This window comes from Gorilla gorilla, chromosome 3 (assembly GCF_029281585.2).
Source record: "Gorilla gorilla gorilla isolate KB3781 chromosome 3, NHGRI_mGorGor1-v2.1_pri, whole genome shotgun sequence".
Taxonomy (NCBI): domain Eukaryota; kingdom Metazoa; phylum Chordata; class Mammalia; order Primates; family Hominidae; genus Gorilla; species Gorilla gorilla.
The window spans coordinates 196855776-196882382 of record NC_073227.2 but is presented as its reverse complement, the minus strand read 5'-3'; the positions used below and the strand labels follow the sequence as shown (position 1 = coordinate 196882382).

The 26607-nt window shown below is 35.7% G+C and overlaps 1 protein-coding gene across 3 annotated transcripts in view; it reads left to right on the top strand.

The window, feature by feature from the left end:
- GPM6A (glycoprotein M6A) overlaps positions 1-26607 on the top strand; it is a 369539-nt gene that overhangs the window by 106224 nt on the left and 236708 nt on the right. Inside the window, exon 1 of one of the 3 annotated variants that reach the window (XM_055385538.2) lies at positions 6651-6668. The exons of the other annotated variants lie outside the window; for them this stretch is intronic. The gene's annotated coding sequence lies outside the window, so the exon portion shown is untranslated. Of the gene's footprint in view, positions 1-6650; positions 6669-26607 lie in introns of those variants that run through there. 3 annotated transcript variants of the gene reach the window in all.

Here is a 26607-nt window from a genome sequence, read left to right as displayed (position 1 = left end):
TGGTTTAAGGGGTAAATGATTAAGGCAGCTAGAAGGTTTCTCTCAGAGTGATAGCTTTTATTTATCAAAATTAGCTTATAATACAAAACTACCATGGTATAATTCTGATTTAAGATATTGTTATCTTGCTTGTCTCTCATTATTTACAATTTGAAATTGAGAAGAGAGTCTTAGTGTTGTGTTACTTACCAACTTTAGTAAAATATAACAGGTATCATTAATGTTGCCAAGAGAAGAGGGATTCTAATTTAAGTAAAGTCAATGTTTAGAATCACTAGCTTGTACAGAGGACCTGATTCTTCAGTTCTGAAATCTAGGCTGATTTTATTCTTTAACAAAGTAGCTCAATTGACCCAATTAACAATGCATTTCTAGACACATTTTAAAATTTCTGGGAGAGATTTTAGAATAAAAAGAAATGTGGAGTCTAGTACTAAACTCTTCTGTCTTAAGTTCTCAAGTGCATGCCTCCCTAATCTTAAATATCTTATATTCCAAAGAATGGGTCTCTAACGTTTTTACAGTTTAAGCAAGAAATAAACTCACTGAAGGAATCCAGGGGTAGTAGAAACATTGTGCAATAAATGAGTAGAATCCTGTCCTATGTTGTATTGAGAATTCTTAAATATGCTGGTCTCTGGACTGCATGCAGGAAGGTCCATTCCTCACCTCTCCCCTTCTCAATATACAAGAGACCTGACCTCTGCAGACCGCATTTCACAGGCTTTCCTGTCAGCTGGCTTCCTTTCAGCTGGATTATTCCATCAATGGGAGGCACTGGAGTGAGATTGGAGAGTGGGAAGAAAGGAGAAGCCAGGGTATTTATTATCCTTGTTCTCTGACTTCAGTGGCACCTCTCAAATGCAGCTCCTCTGAGGCTCTAGCTTCCAATGTAAGCCCATCCTGGTTTCAGCCACTTGCACTGACCCTGGACACCACAAGCATCACCTCCTCCCTCCAGCCCAGGCTGGACACCAGCTTCCTACATTTCCTAATCCCGAGGATGTCTCCCTGTCTTCTGTGTGGCTTCTTGGCTCTTCTGTCCCCTATTCATCCTATTCCGTGTATTAACTTTTTTGATTTAAATGCTTAGAATGCTTTTTGTTTTCTATGTTGGGCCCTGACTGATTCATGAGGCAAGCGAGATCTTTAAGTGCTTGAGTTAATCATCTTGAATTAAACATTTTCAGTGAATATAATCATTTTCCCTGATACACTATTCAAATGAAAGATGCCACCTCAAAGAAGAGGATTTCTGGGTGATTTGAAACAAACAAATGAACTAAAAGTCCTGTCAAACATCAATGTCTTTTCATTGACTAATACAGAATATGGCCTTGAATAACAAATGTGACGGCAAGTTGCTTTACCAAGATATTATTTTATGTATTTCTCCCCAGATTCTACCCTGTCTCCTGCCCCCACCCCAAGAAGATAGACAGGGCCTGTGGTGCCTATCTAATGGGGAGATTTTTGCAAGGCAGAAAACAGAAGCAGAAGACAGAAACAGAAGCAGAAAACAGAAACAGAAGCCTTTTGGAGTTAAAGGCTTTTTGAATTTTCTTAAACTCTTTAAAGAAATAGTGTTGGGTCCATAACTGGGGTACAGTGAAGACAGAATTTGAAGTAATAAGGCTTTTGAAGAGTTAGATGAAGGCTTAAGGCTTCAAAGGGGGCAGAGATCTCTGGATCTCAGGAATAGCTGAACTCACATCAGAATCCCAGGCACCTCCCCGAGCAGGTTGAATGATCTCAGAGGATAATTTTCTGGTGCATTTAGGGAGGCAGGATGCTAGGTACCTGTGACTCTAAAAAGTTTGTCATAGAGACCCCAGAACTTTGTGGCCTGAGGAACTTTGTGGATTGGGCTAAGTGTCAGTGGTCACCAAAGCAGACCGATGTGGGATCTTACCATCTACCTTGAGTCCCCGAAAACCCCCTGAGACTTCATCATACTGAAATGTAAAGCTTCCCCAAAAGATAAAAGTCTAATTTCCTGCCACTCTTGCAGGATGGAAACTAGTGAATTTACTGACTCATATTTATAAATCCTTTGCAAAAGTAATAATATGTGGTTCATGCTTTTTTATTTACAAAGCTACTACAAATTATATTTTAACAACCAGATGTTAACAGCAACTTTGCTTAGTAAAGGTCATAGGAAAAGGCCACAGATGGAGAGATTCAGGATTAATAAAAGCCGATGTAATAGAAAACATAATAAAATAAAAAGCAAAGTAGATCAAATATTTCAGGGTTTATGCCAAGGTATGATTATGAAGAGTTACTAAAAAAGCTGTTAAATATTTTCACTTGAAGTAATTACAAAAAATGCACTATTATACCCATACATCATATACAGTATACTTAATACAGAATTTGGAAAATATTGCAAACCAAATAAATATTCCATTTTCAACAATTTCTATGTTATTAAGTACTTGTGACATTGATTAATTGTATCTTATACAGTTGAGACTTTACCAATATCCTACTGTTACTATATTAATAGGTTGATTTGGAATTTTAACTTGTTCATAACATGTCATCTGTTTAAATTTATTAGTAACTATATATCTCTTGGTGATATACATACCTGTAGATATTATTTTTCCTCATCTGTGTTTTCAAAATTTTCTGCAAAGAACATGTAACACTTTTGAAATGTTAGTTACCTTCCAAGTTCTTAGTTTTTTCCAATTGGCAATAAGAAAACTTATTCACCATTTTTTTGAAAAGATAGGATGCATTGTTTATATCAGTATTACTTTAATTGGAAGTAACCTAAATTTATTCTGAGAAAAATATAAATAGGATTTTGAATCACGTATTCTTTATAGCAACCAAATGGAGTCATTTAGTTTATTCCAGCCCTTCTAGAAGCTTACCAAACAGAGCAAAATGGATCACATATTTAAAAGCAAGTTGGCTACACTGGTGGCATCTCAAGTCATTCACTGGCATACTGAATCACAAGATGATTTCGTTCTAAAGATCAAAGAAGATTTTGTTTTGCCTTTAAGTATTTGAGTTTGCTTTAAAGTTCACTGATTCATGGTTTCTCACTCTGTCGCATTCTGGGTCCCCTGAAACACGAAGTAACACAGTAAAAAAACGGATGGTAAGACACCAGTTGTAACACATCTTATCAATACTGTATACTGATTTGGGAAGCAGTGTGTTACAGTAATAGTGTTTTGAGTTTTAGAAACAGAGAATGGGTTTAAAACTTGGACCTGCCACTTAGCAGATGCATGATGTGATCCTTAATCTCTTTCTGAACTTTGAAGACCCTTATATAAGAAAATGGGCTCATGTATTCTTTGTATAATATTTTGTGTATGAGTTTTCCTCCTAAATGATACTAGAGTGTGTTTGAAATTAATGAGCTAAAATGATTTAACCGCTCCCCTTTTGACAGATTTTTGAGGGGTTTCTGTTGTTTTACTATTAAAAATAGATACTACTAACATTAAAATCCTTGTATTCTGGTTGTTTGTGCAGGTTACTCTGGATTAGGAATGATGAAAGGTAGAAGGGTAGAAAATGTAGTCTCATTATTAACTAGAAGACATTATTAACCATGGAACACACTCTTTTTGCATGCATGAAAATCTCTTTCTTTTCATGAAAAGCAATTGTGAGCAGAATGGAGCAGGTATTTCCTCAGAGGGGAGTCACTCTATCAGACAGAGTTAGTCTTTTATATTTTGTGACTCTGTCTTTCGAGCTAAGGCAGAGCAATTGTTCTTTAGCACCCCTTCCTCGCTTTTTCGCTATATACAGAAGTATCTTCGTATAGATTAGATATAGATGATTTCCCACTTGGACTTAGTAGTTGCTGAGAACATTGAATTTGGTCTATCACTTTTCCTTTTTTTTCTGAGCAAAAGTATCTTCAAAGAACTAAAAAAAATGTAATTCTAACATGAGGACGGTCTGCTATCTTATCTTCTGTTTTCCAATTATATCTGCCATCTCAGTTTTAAGATCAACAAAGAAGGTGGATAAAGCACTTGTGAAATTATCAGCCACACCAAGACAACAGTATTCTCAGAGGTAGGAGTTAAGGGGTCTCTGAAATAAGAGATTAATTTATTTTTAATCTCTGTCTTTTTTAAGGATTGGATTTTTGACCAATCCATTTCAACAGGAATGATCTCAGAGATATAATGTGAGGTGTGCAGCTCTCTCAAATGTTGATCATTATATTTTATATCATTTTGTTAATTAATTTATATTGCTTTTTCTTACCGAGTTTTAGCATCTTCATGTCCTACAAGGAGATGAGTTGATAGATATCAGGTTATCTTAGACTACACATTCCTAGAATAAACTTATATTCTTCAGTGAACTTCTCTTTTTACTTAGGAAGGTTAGGAAACGTAACTAGATTATGCAAATCTGATCTGAACAAAGATTTGAAAATATAAAACTAATGAGGTTAGTTATCATCCCCACCTGTCTTATAAGACATTAAGAAGGAATATTATCTATTCAGGGGGGTAGTTTAAGAAAAACTGGCCGAGGAAAGAGAGGAGTACCCCATGAAGGTGCTGGAGGATCAGGAGGAAGAATAGACCAAGAGGAAAAAGGCAGTCAGCTTAAGGGAGGCCAGGAGGGAGGCTGATCAGAGTAAGGTCAGGAGAAAGGGAGAAGTGTTTAACTTAGGATTTTAGGTACTCCATGCTTTTATTACCTTTTCTAAGGAGTTCTTAAGGGAATCAGTTTTAGAAATTTCTTAAGTTGTAGAGGCTACTTCAAAAAATAAAAAACGCTGATCATTGAATAGTTGAAATTTTGAAACTTCTCCTTTCCTACGGCATATCACAAAGGATTATTTTCTTCATATTCCAAGTTTTTCTAGTATCATCAATAAAGTTCAAAGTTGTTCTTAATAAAAGCCTGCCACTGTTTAAGAAGCTGGATAGCAGCCCACAAGTACATTGATTCAAAATAAGAGAACCTGAGCATCAGGCTCGTAGGTTTACCATCACTGTCTCCAATGCCTGTCTTACCCATGGGGGAGACCCATTAAGTAGCGAAACAGTGCAAATGAAAAAGCTTACACAAAGGGCAATTAAGATGGAAGAATAAAAGCTTAGATAGTGCTTTCAAGCAAAGGGAGCAGAACAGTGGTCAGGAGCAGGACCAGCCCAACTGTCCAGTCACTGGGACTCCAAAGAGAGGAGACATCAACAGAATGTCTGGCATGACGAAATGCCAAGCACCCGAAAACACAGTCCTGATCTGAGCCTTGACATTGAAACCCTGGAAGAAAATCAGTCAGAACAATATAGGTAAAAATCTGGAAGATGGAGCTTTTATTGAGTTTAGCAAGAGGAAGTAGTTGAAGTTCACCTAGTTTTGGGAATAGTTGCTCAAAGATGATTCTTGTATATTCACTGCCATTGTTGGAGGAATTTGGATTATGTCAACAGGGTGAGAAGGGGCAATTGGGTGAAGGTCATGTGCCAGAGGGGACGGGAGGAAGAGACAGCTGCAGGGATCAAGCAAATGAAAGAGCCGTAGTGGAAAATTTAGTCCTTCACTCTCTCTTACAAAGCGGATGAAAATATTTATTGAATAAAGGAATGAAAGAAGGAACAATAAGTATAAGAAGTAAAAATAGAGTGCAACAGGATTTCACAGTAGTGACCATTACTCCAGTTGGGGCTGCTTACGAATTCATGAAATAGTTGACACATGAATTACAAGTTGAAGGATAAACAGTATTGGACATTTGAGAGAGAAGAAAGCACAAATAATGACCAAGAAGTGAGAAAAAGTAGGGAAGGGATAGGGAACAATAAGTAGCAGATTGTTTTTCTAGATGTATTTTTTAAGGTTAATGAAGTAAGTTCGAATGAAATAAGAGGGTATCTTGAGTCCCTATTTAAGGATTTTAATTATGCAAATAATAGATGACTGTGATATTATCTCTCAATTAGGTAGGATTAATATGAGCAAGATGCCATTTGGTTAATTTTGTTCTTGAGAATGTAAATTGTAGTTCGCTTTAGTTACCAAAAGGTGGCAAAGTTACATGCTTGATAGTAGTTTTAAAGTACTAGACTGCTTCCCAAACAAGCCCTCTGATTTTTATTGAGTCTGTGTCAACACACATACAACATGCAAGATAACAACGGGCAAAAGCCACATTGAAGTTTGCTGTACTGTGTGTTGATCTCTGTTCCTGGCAATCCTGCAGCATCACAGCTTGCAATAGTATGAATCATAGCCTTGCCTTTTCATTTTATTCTTTATTTAGTACTATAATTATCTAAATGAGCTTTGAAATTATGAGTTGAAGCTTCAGACTAGTCTCTGATTCTGCTATTCCAAGTATAAATTTGGTTCAATACTTTACATGTCTTAAAAGAGCAATGCAGTTTTTAAGAGGCAGTTCAAATTCTCACCACCTTCTTTTCTCCCTTACAGCTTCTCAAGGAATAACTACTGTCCTGAAATTAGAATGACTTTTTCTGTATGTTTCTGTTTTAATTACTTATTCTGGTTAATGCCTCCTAACAAAGATCATCAGGAAATCTGTATTTGAATAAGTTGGGTACATTTTGATGATGGAGAATGCACATCATAAGACAGCGTGGAGCACCTCAGTAAGAGGGTGTTAGAAAGGATTTATTACAGATTTGGACTTGCATTAGGTAAGTCTGGGAGGACTCAAGGAAGTGGGACTTTGCCTCAAATTGTTTACTGTTAGGAAGCAGAATTAATTCTATTATTGAATGTCTTATCAAATCTTACCTAAAAGAAGGGAAGAATAGGATAAAACTAAAGCTGTAACCGGTAGAGAAGCAACAATCACTCCTATTAGCTGGGAAGAGGAAATGACATTCAGTAGAGAGAAGAACGCATAAATAGAGGAGATTTGGTCATACTTGTGGTTTGGATAATATTCCTGGTTTGCCTTCATTTAATATGAATTCAGACTTGTTTTTATTTTGGCCTATAATGATCACAAGGTGGCTTTGTCTGATGTTGATGTAAAATTACTTATGTTAAGTAGAAGAATATTAAGCCTAGGTCATCAGTCTCATAAAGGTGAGTTCCAGGCCAGACCCTAGTTGTTAGTGTTAGCTTTGCTCACACATGTCAAGGGCTGCTTTTTGCATATATTTATATATCTACATCTAGTTGCATATACTCTATATCATTTGGGCTATGTATCATTTTTTGTGTTTAAATGTATATAAATGTTATCATACTGCATGCGTGATCTCTAATAATTTGATTCTTAAAATGTTCATTCTTAGAGGGGTGTGGTGGCTCATAGCACTTTGGGAGACCAAAGTGGAAGGGTCACTTAAGGTCAGGGGTTTGAGACCAGTCTGGGCAACACAGCAAGACCCCATCTCTACAATATAAAAATAAAGATTAGCTGGGTTTGATTGCATGCAATTGTAGTCCTAGCTACTTGGGAGGATCAGTTAAGCCCAGCAGTTAGAGGCTGTGGTGGGCCATGATTGCACCACTGCACTCCAGCCTGGGCAACAGAGCAAGACTCTGTCTCAATAAAATATAAAATAAAATAAAATAAAATACAATAAAAACATAGCATAACATAAAATAAAATAAAATTTCTCTAAACATATTCAGTTTGCTTCTTTTTGACTGTGTGTATGGTTTTCCATTATACAAAAAGCCTCCTAAATATACGTGGACATTCAATTTCATTATGCTGTTTTGCTATTATAGGTAGTGCTGTCAAGAACTATAACTATGAATATATTTTTCATACATACATATGGAGTTCTTTAGGGTGTTTATTCTAAAATGAAATTACCAGATTCTATAGGATGGACATTTCAACTTTACTAAATATTGTCAAGTTGGTCTCCAAAAATTGATTGTATAAGTTTTTACTTTGTCCTGCATTGTTGCAGAGTTTGTTTTCCTGTATCTTTCAACAGTACTTGTTATCAAATTTTCTCAGTCTTCTGGGTATGCAGTAGAGTCTCATTGTTATTTTCATGTGCTTTTATCTAATTATTAGTGAGCCTGCCTATTTTGTTATATAACTTTTGGCCATTTGGTATTTCCAATTTCGTGCATGGCTTGTTTATATTATTTGGTTATTTTTCCATTGAATGTAGGTGTTTTGCTTGTTGATTTGTAGTGTGTTTTCACATGTTTTGGGTTCCTATTAATTGTATAGTCAGTGACTTATCTTTTCCTTTTTTCATGGCCTCTTCTTTTCTTTTCTTTGCTTGTTTTTCTTTCTTTCTTTTTTGTTTTGTTTTGTTTTTTTTTTTTGAGACGGAGTCTCGCTCTGTCACCCAGGCTGGAGTGCAGTGGCGGGATCTCGGCTCACTGCAAGCTCCGCCTCCCGGGTTCACGCCATTCTCCTGCCTCAGCCTCCCGAGTAGCTGGGACTACAGGCGTCCGCCACCACGCCCAGCTAAGTTTTTGTATTTTTAGTAGAGACGGGGTTTCACTGGGTTAGCCAATGGCCTCGATCTTCTGACGTTGTGATCCACCCGCCTCGGCCTCCCAAAGTGCTGGGATTACAGGCGTCAGCCACCGCACCAGGCCTCTTTTTTTTTTTTTTTTTTTTTTTTTTTTTTTTTTGAGACAGGGTTTTGCTCTGTCACTCAGGCTGGAGTGCAGTGGTGTAAACACTGCAGTTGTGACCTACTGAACTCAAGTCATCCTCCTGCCGTAGCCTCCAGAGTATGTGGGACTACTGGCACAGACCATCATGCCTGGCTAATTTTAAAATTTTTTTGTAGTGGCAGGGTCTCACCATATTGCTCAGTCTGGTTTTATGGCATTTTCTAACCCAGAATTTTTAAACTTTCATGTGATCAAATTTATCAGTCTTAAAAAAATTGTTTGTATTATTTGTCGCTTAAAAATACTTTTCTATTCTAATGACAAAATTATTCTCTTTTTGTTCTAAAAGTTATAAAGTTTTACTTTTCACATCAGATCTTTAGTTCATCTAATTTTGTGTATGTGTTTGTGTATGTGTGCATAATTTGAATAGGAATTTATTTTTCCATTTTAACCATATAGTTTGTCAGTTGTCCAACACTTTTTTCCCGTCTGATTTATAATGTTACCTAATTCGTAAGTGTAGTTCTTACAATTACAGGGATCTATTTCTAGGCTCTATATTTAATTACATTCTTCAATTTGCCTAGCACTATGGCAGTATCATAATATTTAATTGTACTTTTTCCTTCTGTTTCTTGGTCAAAGCTGACTTAGCTTTTTGTAGATCTTTATGTTACCGTATTACTTTATGTTGACTATATCATGCTCCTTGGAATCCTTTTGGGAATTCAATAAGTTTTGCATTTAGTTTATACAATTATAGGGAAAATATCTACCTTTAAGCATTGAAATTTTTTATTGGTGAACATGGTCTGTTATCTTCTTTTATTTAAGCCATTTCTGTTCTTCAATGATTTAAAAATTTTCTCAGTAAAGTCTTACAGATTGTTTTAGACTTAGATCAAAGCACAGTTATTAAATGTTACATATTATCTTTATTTTCATATATTGATCTTATATTCAGCAACCTTGCAGAAGTCTCACATTTGCTAATGTATAATGTGTGTTCTTTCGGATTTGCTATAATAGATTAATTATCTTTGTGAGTGATGACAGCTTTGTTCTTTTCTAGTTCTTGTATATTTAATTTCTGTTTTGATTTACAGAAGCAAACACTCTAGCTTATTCCTGAATTAAAAGGAAATGCTTCTTATGATTTACTCTGTAGTATGCTGTTTCTTATAAAATAAATAATCATTAAGAGATTAGGACAATTTTAATCGATTTCTGGTTTGCTTAAAGCCTTTATTCTTCATAAAAGCGTACTGAATTTATCAATTTATTTTATTGCACAAATACCTTGTTCAATAAGTTTTTGCCTTAAATCTGTATGATGTATTAAAATAAGATTTTCTAATTTTAAGCTATCTTTGTACTCAGATGTTAAACCATCCTTGAATTGTGATTGGTTATTATGTATTACTCTTCCATTTTAAATTAGATTTTAAAATTTTAGTTTGTAAATAAAATCAACCTTAAATTTTTCTTTTTGATGATATCCTTACCTGTCTTTGGTATTAAGATTTATCTAGTAACATAGCATTAAGTTGCAAAATGTGCTCCTTCTATTCTGCAACAACTTGTACAAAATAGAAATTATCTCTCCTTAAAGTTTTAATGGGGCCCTTATTTAATAATATCTGGGCCTGGCTATTGATCAGTGGGCAAATTTTTAACTATTGATTATTGAAATTATTATTATGCAGTTCAGGCTTGCTATTTCATTTTGGAACACTTAAAATATGAATTTCATCAACATTTTCAACAAACTTAAGAAATTATTTTTAGTGTTTTTTATTTTTTTTCCAAATTTTTATCATGGTTATATTTTTATTGTGTCTAATACTTTACCTTTCCTCCTTTGTTCTTGATAACACTTGCAGTGTTTGAAACCACTTGCAGTGGTTTGTCAAACATATTAGCTTCTAGAACACTAGGTTTGAAAATGTTCTTTCTCATATTCTTGATTTTTTAAATTCTATTAATTACTCTTTTCATCTTTATTGCTTCTTGTGATCAGTGTTTTTCCTTGTATTTTGTTCTTTTAAGAGAACAAGTGAATTTGTTTGAATGTTTTTCTTTCTAAAATATGTATATAAGGCTCTAAATTTTCCAGTACTGTTTAATCTGCATTCCTGTATATTTTGATGGATAATTTTTTTCACTGAAGCTCAGTTGTATTTTGTCAAGTTTATTATTAATTTTTCTTTAACCCACACATGATTTAGAAGTTTTTAACTTAAATTGTGTTTAATGACCTTTTCATCATTCTTTCCTTATTTACCTGCATTTTGATCATGTGACATTATGAACATTATATAAATTTTTTGGCAGCTGTTGTGACTTAGTTTATGGCTTGATAATTGATTGGTGTTTATAAACGTTTTATGTATACTGTATTTGATAAACCATGTATTTACTTTAATTATTGGATACCAGGTTTCATATATGTCCATGGGATAAACTTTTTGTCTTGTTTTTGTATTCTATAACAATGACTTTTGTCTGGAAATATTTTGTTGTGATATTAATTTTTGATTAGTAATATTAAATTAGCTATCAACTTTTCCTTGATTAGTATTTACCTGGCATACATACTTTTCCATTTATTTAGTTTCATTTCTTTTAATTTATTTTTTCATTTTTTTGGTTTCCACAATTGTATCTTATAAGTTGACATAGAAAGATTTCCAAAATTCAATTAGAAGCAAGTTTAATCTTATAACACTTATTTAGATTTCTGAGAATTTGGCTTTATCTCTGTCGTCCTATTGGGGTGTGTGTGTGTGTGTGTGTGTGTGTGTGTGTGTGTGTTTACTGAGCTTTACCTTTACCATTTTCCTCTTTTTTTTCCTCTGTTGTATTTCGTTGATCAAATGTTTTTAACTCTCTTTTTGTCTTTTTATTATATGAAGTTCTTATACCTTTACATTTTTAACATGCACAAATGATGTGACGCAGTCTTAATTTAATCAATATCTCCATTTGATTCTGGACCATAGAAGGACCTTTTGGTTCAGTGACTTCATCATACTTGTGTAGTTATTTGAGTAAGGTTCTGTGAGTTAGGAACTCCTTCAGGGTTGGTTAGTCTATAAATGTTTCACACTCTTTCTTGAAAGGCAATTTAGCTTGCTTTAAGGTTCTAGCTTGACAGTTATTTTCTCCCAACGTTTTACAGACATTATGTCACTTTCTGTTGGATTACATTGCTGCTTTGTAAGTCTTCTTTCAGTCTAATTATAATGCTCTTATGGATACTGTGAATTTTTTCTTTAGTTGCTTTTAAGGTCGTTTTGATATCTAGTAATTTCCTATAACGAGTACGGTTGTAGAAACCCTTTTATTCACCCTGTTATTGGTACACTGTTCTTCCTGCATCTGAGACAGTGTGTTTTATTAGACAGGTGAAAGTCTAAGCTTTTATTCCTTTTGATATTGCCTTAACTCAGCCTCTACATTTTCTCATTTTGGAACTTCTGCTAGCTATATATAGAATCTCTTTATTCTGACCTCCATGTCTCTTAATGCTGTTTTTCTATTTTACGTTTTATCTTTTCATGCTGTATTCTGAGTGATTTCCTCAGATCTTTCAACTCCCTTACATTTCTTATGTGGTCTGTGTAAATTGCTGTTTCATAGATTTATTAAGATTGTTAAAAAACAGTAAAACTCAAAACATACATATCTAAAATGTGCAAATCATAAGTGTAATAATTACAGACCAATTAGTTTTCACCATTTGAACACATCCATGTAACCACCACCCCGATTAAGACTAGAATTTTATAAGCAACTGCTACAATGGACATGGTGATGCAAATGTCTTTTAGAGATTCAGCTTTCAATTATTTTGGATATATACCAAGGAGTGGGATTACTAGATTAAGTAATATTTTCTTTTTTGAGACAGGGTGTTCCTCTGTCACCTAGGCTGGAGTTCAATGGTGCGATCATGCATCATTGCAGCCTTGCTCTCTCAGGCTCAAGCCATCTGCCCACCTCAGCCTCCCAAGTAACTGAGACTACAGGTGTGCACCACCACACCTGGATATTTTTTAAAATATTTTTTAGAAATGGGGTCTCACTATGTTATCCAAGTTGTTCTTCAATTCCTGGGCTCAAGAGATCATCCAGCAAGAGGTGTCCCTCATACACATCCCAGCCCATCCTCCTTAATTTAAACACTATCTATTCCTATCAGCATCAGTTACTTTTGTCTGTTTTTGAACCTTTTATAAATGTAAAGTGTGTACTCGCTGTGTCTGGTTTCCATCACTTAACATAATCCTTGTGAGACTCATCCATTTTGTTACAGGTAGTTCTGGTTCAGTAATGATCATCATTTTATAGTATTTCACTCTATGGTTATACTACAATTTATTTTTCATTCTCTCATTAATGGCTGTGTTGTGTTCAGGTTTTGAATACTATAAAGAGTGCTACTTTGAACACTTTTGATGCACATACATATGTACATTCTGAAAGGTATCTTCCTATAGAGCGGAATTACTAATCGTAAGATTTGCATGAGAGTTCCAGTTGCTCTATATTCTCACCAGCACTTAGTATTGGCTATCTCTGCCATTTTACCATTTTGTCTCAAAGAACTTCCAAATTTGCAAAGAAATTTGAAAACAGTAGATTTTTAAAAACATTTTTAATATGTCAAAGGAATATTTCATTTAGAGATAAAAATAATTGGCCTGGCACGGTGGCTAACCCCTGTAATCCCAGCACTTTGGGAAGCCTAGGCAGGCGGATCACCTGAGATCAGGAGTTCGAGACCAACCTGACCAACATGGTGAAACCCTGTCTCTACTAAAAATACAAAAAAAATTAGCCGGGCTCTTGGTGGGCACTGGTAGTCCCAGCTACTCGAGAGGCTGAGGCACAAGAATTGCTTGAACCCAGGAGGTGGAGCTTGCAGTGAGCTGAGATTGCACCAATGCACTCCAACCTGGGCAACAGATCGAGACTCCATATCAATAATAATTATAATTATAATTTTGGTCACAATAAATGATGCTTTACAAATATGAGTTCAAATGTTGGATTTATTGGAATTTTAAAATAAGAGTGGTCTTTGCCTTATTGCTTTGTTCTATTGTATGAAACAGTCTGACACTATTTGTACTTAGTTTCCTAAAGGAAATTGTATGAAAGAACCATGAATATAGTTGCTAAAACTGTTCAGAATATATGTGTAAATGATGTGAATCATCACTAGTATGTGAAAATGTTGAAAGAAAAAGAAGACAATGAATCTAATGATCTTGCGTTCTTTGTCAATGCTTGTTGGTTGAGTCATAGAAGAGTTTTACGAAGATTTATAGTTCTTTTAACCCAAATTGAAGAATTTAAAACAAAAGTAATGTTTGACAAATATTCAATAACCAGGGACAAAAATAGCCCTGTGACGTATGTTTTATCAGCAAAGTCACGCTGCTCTACACATGAATTTAAAGCTCCAAGGAAAAGGAAAAGCTTATTTTTGAGGTAGCCAGGTAGATATGAGATTTGGCTTTGAAATTGAAACTTTTCATAATACAAATCAGTAAGATCAATTTTATACATTTTCAAATATGAATCAATGTATAGAACATTATAATTGTAATCAAGTGTATTATGCAAATTGGTTGTAAAAACTAGAAGAAAATTTTCGATAACATTTCTGCATTGGTAAATTTAGAATTGTTTTCAGTTTGTGTAATACCTTAGTGAATTTAATGTCAATATTGAGTTAACACAAAAGTGAATTTGCTTATCTGAGACAGATATACTTTTGAGACACAGTTTTGAAACTGACACGTTCTTGCTTAAAAACCAAATCTATTGTTCTAAAAAACAAATGAACAGAGTTGTCAATATTGCGGATATTAAAGGAAGATGATTTTTGATATTCAATTCAGCTATTAGGAAACTTTCAAGTAAGTTTGTAATAACTTGGGAAGATGCATCTATTTTCTTACTGTAAATTATATGTAGTATAAATATAGATCAAGTACTTCTGATGAAAATTTAGCATCCAAAAGGAGATGTGCTATAAGCATAAAATGCTTACTGGATTTTGAAGACTCAGGGAAAAGGTTATGTGAACTACTATCTTCTTAATTTTTTATATTGATTGGATATTGCAAGATAATATTTGGTTTTGAATATTTGGTTAAAGTATGTTATTAAAAAATTTCTTCTGTTTTTGTAATGTGGTTACTAGAAAATTTAAAATTACATATATGGCTCACATTATATTTCTATTGTACAATGATAGTCTAGAGCAGTAGCTTACATGTGCATATTTTCAGAAGAAGCAATCTCAAACCAGTATGTTACAAAGCAAATTGGGTTAATTACCTGTGTTTAAATCTAGTAGTTTCCCATTAGCTTACTTCCAACAAGAAGTAAGATAAATTCCTTAGGGTACTGCAGACTCTGTGGTCAAATATTTGGCTCTTATTTCAGCCATGTGAGCTACTCTTCTCTCCATTGTACTTTAGTGTGTCTAAAGAAATGAATTCTTTTTTCTATTTTTGATGATGCCATTCAATTTCATGAGTTTTAAAAATTTACATCAATTATTCCTGCTACTTAGAATGCCTTTATCATCTTGACTGCTTGGTGAATTTCTATCAATTTTTCCAAGACCTTATTCTTATTTGTTCCTGTTCAATAATTTTCTTGAGTTTTCTCACTGGAAGAGTAATCACTGCTTACCTCATCTGTATTACCACCTTGTTTTCCACACACCCCTTATCACCTTTTATCAAAATATTTTTGTTTGAAAGATTTATTTTCTTACCACCTGTAAATTCTTTTTGGTCTTGTTCCCTATAGTTTTTTACATGTCTGGCATAGCACCTGGTTTATACTATATATATATGAATATTTTTTAAATGTATGAAAGACAAAAACTAAAGTAAGGTAAAACATCTGACTTGAAAAATAGGACAAAATAAATAATGGGAAAGTTAAACATTTAAACGTTTCTTAAAAATGGTAGTCCAGGTCCATATAGAAATTTTCTTAGCTTCAATGGAAAAATAAATTATTTGTAAAAAATCTGAAATAGTACAAAAAAGATGATTTTCATTTTTATTTAGTAGGAAATAAGGTATTATAATTTAATATATCATTATTGAAGACTTATTCTTTACTGACAGTTTTCTTAATCATCCAACAGCATAAAATAATTTTATTGCTCACTTGTGCATTAAATTACTAGCTATGTCAGCTACCATTAAATATTTTAATAAGTACATATTAGAGCTTACAGAAAATATTGAAGAAAATTTATGTGGCTAAAAATAGTAATTGATATTTTTAGAGGCACACTATCTCAGGCACAATGGAAAACAATTATGTCTTTCTTGACTTATATTAAATGGAAACAGTGGAAATAGCTAAAATTGATTGATTACAATGATAATAATAAACTATGGACAAACAAATGCATAACAAATGATTAATCTAAACAATTATATGAAAATCATTCTAATTGATTTCTCCCCTTTTTTAAAATTTATTTTTATTTATTTATTTAGTTATATTTTTTATTATATTTTAACTTCTAGGGTACATGTGCACAACCTGCAAGTTTATTACATATGTATACATGTGCCATGTTGATGTGCTGCACCCATTATCTTGGCATTTACATTAGGTATATCTCTTAATGCTATCCCTCCCCCCTCCCCCCACCCTGCAACAGGCCCCAGTGTGTGATGTTCCCCTTCCTGTGTCCAAGTGTTCTCATTGTTCAATTCCCACCTATGAGTGAGAACATGCGTTTGGTTTTTTGTCCTTGTGATAGCTGGCTGAGAATGATGGTTTCCAGCTTCATCCATGTCCCTAAAAAGGACATGAACTCATCCTTTTTTATGGCTGCATAGTATTCCATGGTGTATATGTGCCACATTTCTTAATCCCGTCTATCATTGTTGGACATTTGGGTTGGTTCCAAGTCTTTGCTATTGTGAGTAGTGCCGCAATAAATATACGTGTGCATGTGTCTTTATAGCAGCATGATTTATATTCCTTTGGGTATATACCCAGTAATGGGATGGCTGGGTCAAATGGTATTTCTAGTTCTAGATCCCTGAGGAATTGCTACACTGTCTTCCACAATGTTTGAACTAGTTTACAGTCCCACCAACAGTGTAAAAGTGTTCCTATTTCTCCACATCCTCTCTAGCACCTGTTGTTTCCTGACTTTTTAATGATCGCCATTCTAACTGGTGTGAGGTGATATCTCACTGTGGTTTTGATTTGCATTTCTCTGATGGCCAGTGATGATGAGCATTTTTTCATGTGTCTGTTGGCTGCATTAATGTCTTCTTTTGAGAAGTGTCTTTTCATATCCTTCATCCACTTTTTGATGGGGTTGTTTGTTTTTTTCTTGTAAATTTGTTTGAGTTCTTTGTAGATTCTGGATATTAGCCCTTTGTCAGATGAGTAGGTTGCAAAAATTTTCTCCCATTCCATAGGTTGCCTGTTCACTCTGATGGTGGTTTCTTTTGCTGTGCAGGAGCTCTTTAGTTTAATTAGATCCCATTTGTCAGTTTTGGCTTTTGTTGCCACTGGCACAAGACAGGGATGCCCTCTCTCACCACTCCTATTCAACATAGTGTTGGACGTTCTGGCCAGGGCAATCAGACAAGAGAAAGAAATAAAGCGTATTCAATTAGGAAAAGAGGAAGTCAAATTGTCCCTGTTTGCAGAAGACATGATTGTATATCTAGAAAACCCCATCGTCTCAGCCCAAAATCTCCTTAAGCTGATAAGCAACTTCATCAATCTCAGGATACAAAATCAATGTGCAAAAATCACAAGGAGTCTTATACACCAATAACAGACAAACAGAGAGCCAAATCATGAGTGAACTCCCATTCACAATTGCTTCAAAGACAATAAAATACTTAGGAATCCAACTTGCAAGGGATGTGAAGGCCCTCTTCCAGGAGAACTACAAACCACTACTCAACAAAATAAAAGAGGACACAAACAAATGGAAGAACATTCTATGCTCATGGATAGGAAGAATCAATATCATGAAAATGGCCATACTGCCCAAGGTAATTTATAGATTCAATGCCATCCCCATCAAGCTAACAATGACTTTCTTCACAGAACTGGAAAAAACTACTTTAAAGTTCATATGGAACCAAAAAATAGCCCACATTGCCAAGTCAATCCTAAGCCAAAAGAGCAAAGCTGAAGGCATCACGCTACCTGACTTCAAACTATACTACAAGGCTACAGTAACCAAAACAGCATAGTACTGGTACCAAAACAGAGATATAGACCAATGGAACAGAACAGAGCCCTCAGAAATAATACCACACATCTACAACTACCTGATCTTTGACAAACCTGACAAAAATAGGAAATGAGGAAAGGATTCCCTGTTTAACAAATGGTGCTGGGAAAACTGGCTAGCCATATGTAGAAAGCTGAAACTGCATCCCTTCCTTATACCTTATACAAAAATTAATTCAAGATGGATTAAAGACTTAAATATTAGACCTAAAACCATAAAATCCCTAGAAGAAAACCTAGGCAATACCACTCAGGACATAGGCATGGGCAAGGACTTCATGTCCCCTGTTTTTTAAAATGCTTTTGACTGCAAATTATGTGTTGATTCTTGCTTAACATGGTGGGTGTATAAATGGGCTTTTTCAATATTATTTTATTATTATTATTTTCTCAAACATTCAATAATAGCATAACATTCTTTTCTAACCAAATAATATACTAAAATATTTAGAAAAAATATCCATGTCTACTACATAATAATTAGTGGAGGGAAGAAGGCCATTTTGCCTACTATTTTGATGTTGCTATATAAAGGTGCTTGATATGGTTTGGTTCTGTGTCCTCAATTAAATCTCACCTTGAATTGTAATAATCCTCATGTGTCAAGGGTGGGAACAGGTGGAGATAATTGGATTATGGGGACAGTTTCCCCCATACTGTTCTCATGATAGTGAATGAGTTCTCATGAGATCTGATACTTTTATGAGGTGCTTCCCCTTTCACTTGACACTCATTCTCTCTCCTGCCGCCCTGTGAAGAGTTAGCTACCACCATGATTGTAAGTTTCCTGAGGCCTCCCCCTCCATGAGGAACTGTGAGCCAATTACATGTCTGTTATTTATAAATTACACAGTCTTGGGCATTTGTTCATAGCAGTATGAGAAGGGACTAATACAGTAAATTGGCACCAGGAGTGGGGTGCTGCTGTGAAGTTACCTGCAAATGTGGAAGCAACTTTGGAACTGGGCAACAGGCAGAGGTGGAACAGTTTGAAGTGGTCAGAAGAAAACAGGAAGACATGGGAAAGTTTGCTACTTCCTAGAGACTTGGTGAATGGCTTTGACCAAAATGCTAATAATGATATGGGCAATGAAATTCAGACTAAGGGGGTCTCAGATGGAGATGAGAAATTTGTTGGGAACTGGAATAAAGGTGTCTCTTGCTATGCTTTAGCAAAAAGACTGTCAGCATTTTGCCCCTGTCCTGCAGATCTATGGCAATTTGAACCTGAGAGAGATGATTTAGAGTATCTGGCAGAAGAAATTTCTAAGCAGCAAAGCATTCAAGGGGTGACTTGGGTGCTGTTAAAAGCATTCAGCTTTTTGTAATCACAAAGATATGGTTTGGAATTGAAACTTATGTTTAAAAGGGAAGCAAAGCATAAAAGTTTGGAAAATTTGCTGCCTGGTGATGTGATAGAAAAGAAAAACCCATTTTCTGAGGAGAAATTCAAGGTGGCTGCAGAAATTTGCACAAGTAATGAGGAGACAAATGTTAACCACCCAGACCATGGGGAAAATGCTTCCAGGGCATGTCAGAAACCTTCAAGGCAGCCCATCCTGTCATAGGCCCAGAGGCCTATGAGGAAAAAATGATTTTTTGAGCCAGGCCCAGGACCTTGTTGCTTTGTGCAGTCTTGGGACTTGGTGCCTTGTCCCAGCTGTGGCTAAAAGAGGCCAAGATACAACTCAGGTCACTGCTTCAGAAGTTGAAAGCCCCAAGCCTTGGCAGCTTACATGTGGTGTTGGGCCTGTGGTTGCATAGAAGTCAAGAATTGAGGGTTGGGAACCTCCACCTAGATTTCAGAGAATGTATGGAAATGTCTGGATATCTAAGCAGATGTCTGCTACAGGGGTGGGGCACTCACAGAGAACCTCTGCTAGGGCAATTTGGAAAGGAAATGTGGGATCAGAGCCCTGACATGGAGTCTCCACTGGGCACTGACTAGTGGATCTGTGAGAAGAGGGCCACTATCCTCCAGAACCCAGAATGGTAGATCCACTGACGGCTTGTACCATGTACCTGGAAAAGCTGTAGATATTCAATTCCAGGCCATGAAAACAGCCAGGAGGGAGGCTGTACCCTGCAAAGCCACAGGGGCAGAGCTGCCAAGGTTGTGGGAGCCCACCTCTTGCACCAGTGTGATGTGGATGGGAGACATGGAGTGAAAGGAGATTATTTCAGAGCTTTAATATTTGACTGCCCTGTTGGATTTTGGACTTGCTGGGGCCTGTAGCCCCCTTTTTTGGCCAATTTCTCCCATTTCGAGTGAGTGTTTTTACCAGTGCCTTTACCCCATTGTATCTAGGAAGTAACTAACTTGCTTTGATTTTACAGGCTCATAGGTGGAAGGGACTTGCCTTGTCGTAGAGGAGACTTTGGATTTTGACTTTTGAGTTAATTCTGGAATGAGTTAACAATTTAGGGGATTATTGGAAGGGCATGGTTGTGTTTTGAAATGTGAGGACATAAGATTTGGGAGGGGCCGGGGCAGAATGATATGGTTTGGCTCTGTGTCCCCACCCAAATCTCACCTTGAATTGTAATAATCTCCATGTGTCAAGGGTGGGACCAGGTGGAGATAACTGAATCATGGAGATGGTTTCCCCCGTGCTGTTCTGATGTGTGAATGAGTTCTCACAAGATTTGATGGTTTTATAAGGGTCTTCCCCTTTCACTCAAGACTAATTCTCTCTCCTGCTGCCCTGTGAAGAGGTGCCTTCCACCATGATTATAAGTTTCTTGAGGCCTCGCCAGCCATGAAGAACTGTGAGTCAATTAAACCTCTTTCATTTATAAATTACCTTGTCTTGGGTATTTCTTCATAGCAGGGTGAGAATGGACTAATACTATGCTTAACTGCCTTTGCTTGCTTTGAGTCTAGAACACTGTAACAGACTTGCTGTCCCTGTACATCTAGAATTACTTTTATTTAGATAGTCATATAAAAATGACTCAGATTTGCTGTCCCTTGCTTCTTGCCTACCACTGAGGCAGGGACAAAACTTCATCCCTGGAATCAGGTGCAGAGGATTGTGCCACACTGTGCCCACACATGAATCTGCTGTCTGCATTCACCTCAGGACAAATGTCACTTCCCTATTGAACCTCACCACTGGACATCCTCTGACTTTCATTTCCCTGATGGCAGGGAATCATCAGGCGTATTTCTTCCAATTATGTTTCCAGAGCCTCCAAAGCTGGGGAGCTGGTTTCTGCCAGAGGAGGGATAAGTGACCGCATGGACTTTGAGGCACACTCTGTTTATGCAGAATCCTGTCTGTTACGACAGTGTCACCAGTCTCTTGACCCTTCTTATCTCTTAGCTATAATCTTGTTGTTTCTGGCCTTTGTGTTTTCTAGCCTCAATACAGAGAACCAGATGAGGGACAAATACTAGACTGTGACTTAATGGTGAGAAAGTAGCCAGGAAAAAAATTTAAAAAAGACTCGGGTTGTTCGGAGCAATGGCAAAAATTGCTGGATTGGTTGAATCCTGTTTCTCCTCCTCATTCTTGGCATTTCATTTGGACTAACACTGAGAAATTTTCCCACTTTCATGTTAAAGCATACCCTTTCAGGTCTCTTTAGTGTGATCTTCTTAGGTGGCATTTTCAAATGTCTTAAATTGCGCATCCCACAGGACAGATTTGACTGGAAGGATGCGGTTACCATGGTACTCAAAAGACAGCTTCCAGAAAGAAATGTATCTCCTCCACAAACAGAAGTAAAAACTGAAAATAGATAGAGTGGCATATTTTCTCTCCAGAAATTGAGGACAAAAAGTACAGTATATGTTAGTAAAATGCAAAGTCTAATTTTGGTTTTTAAAACTTCCTTATTACTTTAAATCTAATGCATTTAATGAATTTTAATTATGACTTTGGCCATTGCATGAGTCATATTATTACTCCTCTAGCACAGTCTGGTAGGGGGTCAGTATTCTGGAAATCTAATATGAGCTACTTCATGAAACTGCTCATCTGAAACTCATGGGATTGTCACCACACTCCTCTTAGGTTTCTACCCACAGTAATACTATTTTTAGATCTGAGTACCATATGGGAATCAAACTACATAGAGGAATCACAGTGCAGATTCTAGAAGGTTTGAGCTGCGTTAAAATTTTGTCTAACATTCTCAATTTACAGATGAAGAAAGTAAGTGACAAAAAAGGTTATCTGACTTATCCAGTCAAGCAAGTGGTTAGAAATAAAACCAGTGCTTGCTTTTACTTTTCTTATTTTATTTTATTTTTTACAGTTTCTGGATTTCTTCTTGCTTGCTTTTTAATTACCAAGACAAGATTTACATCAAGGGTTAGTCTACCAAAGGGAAATCATAGCTCTCAAAGATAGGCGATCCACCATACCGTTTGCACTTAATAACTAAAGTAATATTTTTGTTTCCAAGGCTTCTGTTCTTAAAAGAATTTAAGGGACCAAGGAAGGATTTAGAATGATCTTCTGTATTTTATAGGTTGCTGAGTCTGGAAAAACGTCATGTTATAAGCAACATGAAAATTTAGTCTTCATGTTTAGTTGGCATATGAGATGGTATTTGTAGGGATGAGATGCTCAGTGGTTTTACCAGTAACCAGCATCTCGACTGTCCAACTTTTGGAAAGTATCATAGTTTGTTATAAAAAAGTAAAATGTGGAAAATAGTCATCATGTAGTTCATTACACTTGGCCATTATAAAACTGTTTGTGTCATTTAATTTTAAATGGGTTCTCAGTGCTACTAGTGATTCTTTATCACCTCAAATTGACTCTAATTATCCCATGATCACTATTACAAATGCTTCCTCTCCCATCAGTCTTCCAACTCTGTCTGTTACACTTGTGTGTAAATTGGGGAGAGTGGTGAAAGAAATAAAATCACTCGTGACTAATTTAAGCAAAAGAAAATTTAGTGGCTTGATATTAAAAGCTCATGGCATTGCAAAAAGAATAGAGGAACAGACATGAAGAGGACAAGACAAAGCCAGCTCCGGAAGCCAGAAACTGGGAGCTGTGGGAATCGTTCTTCGGCAGAAACCTATCAGGGCACAGCTGCTAGGCAGTGTAGACTCCCATCCTGATCGTATTCTTGCATCAAGGTTCAAAGTCCCAGGAGTAAATTTTCTGTCTAAGCTCAGGACACATTTCTGCCTCTTGGATGTACTGGGAGGTGAGAAGCACGAATTATCCCCTACAGCTTTTGTAATTGGAGGCAGGCACATAGATTTCTTGTTGCAGTATACACACACACACCTTGGGGCTAAGGTAACTTCACAAAAGGAAACTGAGGTGTGTTAAGCAGTAAGAAAGGGTACAGTGTAGAAAACAATTGTTCAGTTATCTTTTATATTTTCCTTCTCTGCATATGGCCACGGCCTTGGCTTAATTAAAAAGATGTATGCCAATTGAAATGAACTGTATAAATTTTCCTCTTCTCCCATTTTCCATCTATTTCACATCAAGGATCCCTCATTCTCGGCGCCATCAACCTTTCTGGAAATTCTATATCTCATACACTTTCTTTCTCGTCTTCCGTCTCATTATTACAGCCTCTCTTTTCTCATGACTTTAAGCTATTCGCCTTCTCATTTCCAAATATTAAAAACCTTCCATTGACCTTTTTCTCGCCTTAAGGTACCATTAAATGTCTCCAATTTCTCTGTGAAAGTTTCAAAAGCGTATGCCACACCCATTGGCTCTGCTCCCTCAGTGTTTACTCCTCCCTCCCCTCCACACCACAGTACTGAACCTGCTCTCTCAAGTCCCCAGGGAACTCTCCCAATATCAACAGTCCTCTGCCCATCCGCAGCCTCACTGAGCGCCCAGAACCCCGTTGGCTGTAGGTCTTTTCTTGAAAAATAGTTCCTTTTTCAGCTCTTGCAGCATTACATTCAATTTTTAAAATGTCTCCGACTTCTTGTTTTCTGTATTTCTCCTGGAACTTTTTCTTTCTCTAACAAATTATATGTGGGTGCTCATCAATGTTAGCATCCTTAGATTTGTCATTACTTCTATTTCTTTATTCCACAATCTTTATTGACCTGCGGAACATGAAGATGTGCGGCTGAGATTCCACCTGCCGTAAGGAATATGGTGCTCCGTGTTTTCCTGGTGCTGCCTCACGTCTCTTTTATGAAAGTTTCCATTTTCTTTTTACACTAGCTAGTCATGTATTTTTCTCTAGTTTTCTACGGATTGCAATTTTCTGGGGTTTATGGGACTCTTTTATTACTTTGTTTAATATATGACAGGTGCTCAGTCAATAATTATTAAATTAATAAGTTACTACAGGGGAAAATAGACACCCTAATAAAAGTCTGTAGAAAGATGGACTATAATATAAACAAAGATAATTAAGCATAACTTTATGACACACTAAAGTTTTATGACTGTAACCACAATTATTTACTGAGCTTCCTGAATACAAATATTTGGATTTGTTTCCATATTGAGAGTCTGTAATAGTGAGGAGACCAAGAGATAATTTTACATACTGTTATCTCTTTTAAATATTGGGGATTCATTTTAAAATTACGCATTCTGAAAATAATGGGAGAACAAAGTTTTTTGTAACAGAAATTAAGTGCCTTTTTTGGAAAAAGTAAAATTAATTCATTAATAATTGCTAGTCATCTATGAGAAAAAAACAGGGCCAGTCTTTTACATCTTTGATTTATCATAATTACTCTATTTATAGTTTGGCTATATTTTTTATCAAAATATATTTCCCATTGATTTGTGGAAAATATAATAACATAGCTGAATAGCAAATAAATGATTACATATTTTTAAAGTGTGAACATCTGCACTCGGAACATTCACACATAGAAGAAAATGTGATTGTTTTCTGTAATTATAATTTAAATAATATTTAATACAAAATGTTTACAGTGTTTTTTTTCACAAGGCACTAGTCTTTCAGTCTTGCTGATAAATTTTCTAGACCTAAAATCAGAAATGACAAAGTACTTAATGTAATAAAGGGATGCCTGTGTGTGACATTTAAATCTGAGTACCAGGTAAATGATTTTTTTAGGACCTACTTATGTTACTTCATTAAACTGAGAAAAGAACACACATTGTCCTTCATTACATCTGAAAATTAACATATCTATCTATCTAATCAATTGAACATAGCTAAAACACACACAGACCCAGATAAATAAAAATAAAATTGTATTATTTTATTTAATATCTTATTCTTCTTCCCCCAAATACCTTAAATAAAATCAGCAGGTATCTACTTGCCCAGTGAACAATTCCATTTCTTTTGATCCCTTTATGAAGGTTAATTAGTATTTATCTGTAAACCCAGAGGGTATAGTTTAATTCATCCCAATAAGACTTGTTAGAAAGAACTCTGATGATCACATTTTGGTTTCACAGAAGTGTAAATTTTAGAATTTTATTTTCACAGGAGGGTTATACCATCTGTCTACATGGTAATTTATTGCTTCAAATGCATTAACTTCTTTGCACCTTTTATTTGTCACATAAATTTCGGCATTGTTTACATATTAATCCTTGGGTTCCTAGGGTCGCATTGGAGAAACTTTACTGTAAGTACTCAAAATAATAACTCAACTTTAAAGACGGGAGTATTTATTAATATTATATTCACTATGACCAAAGGAATTTATAATGTTTCTTCTAATTCTCAAAGAAAGCCAAGTAAAGAGAGTTTTATTATACAACCTTTTGAAATATCTTAATTTCTTTCTTTGCCTTAGTTATGCATACTTCAATTTGCATGGCAACTCATCATACCCACATTATAGGAATATTTTAGTGTGCCCTGGGTTGAAGCCAAGATGGCTGATGCCTCAGACAGAAAGACGCACATCAAAGAAGCCCTGGAAGCAATTTTAGGAAGTTCCTGGAAATAGAGGAGAAGGGTGTAAGTCTGGAGTAGAGTAGTGAAGGAGGAGGTGGAGACAAGTGTTCAGGGTGACACCACGGTGCAGAGTTGGTTCCAGAGAGCTTGCAGAGGTGTGTAGAACTGAAAGGCATGAGCCACACCCTGACAAATATAGACCTCTGTAAACTGTGCAAAGATGAGAGAAGATAAAAACATGTTACTTCTAGTATTGATTTAAAATGCTGGCTTGGCTAATTAGCCAGGAGGAGAAGGAAAGGCCAACAGAAGTAAAATAATAAATATGTGGAATCTCTGAGGTGAAGAAAAGAAAAAAACCATAGAGAGATTGTGTTTTGTAAGCCATAATTGTAAATTCCCAGTGGAATGAGTCAGACATTTTCTCTGGAATGCATATGTCAGAGATAAAAATAATGTGTTAGTTGAGCTTTAGTAATAAAATGATCTATGATCTCCTTGGGAATATCTGGAAGGAAAAAAAGAAATAAAATTTTTTATTTCTGCAGCAAAAATTGTGAGCAGATCACAGCTATTCTCATACAAAATGGTCACTAGAGATTGTATTAGTCCAAGGTTAAAGAGTCATAATGCTATTAATTTTGCACAAAGACTCTGAAATAGGCAATATTCCTATACGGGAGAAATAACAGCATAGATAACCCTGGGATAGAAGAAGTCAGAATAAGCCAAAAATGTTGTGTTGGTGAATGAATATAGGGGATAGTGTCATTACTTGCTAATCAAGGTAATGAGTAGAAAAGAGAGAAAGCTATTGTGACCAGGGTTAAAGGGAAGGCTGAAAAATATTCAGAAATCAGGAGGAAAGGCAGCTAC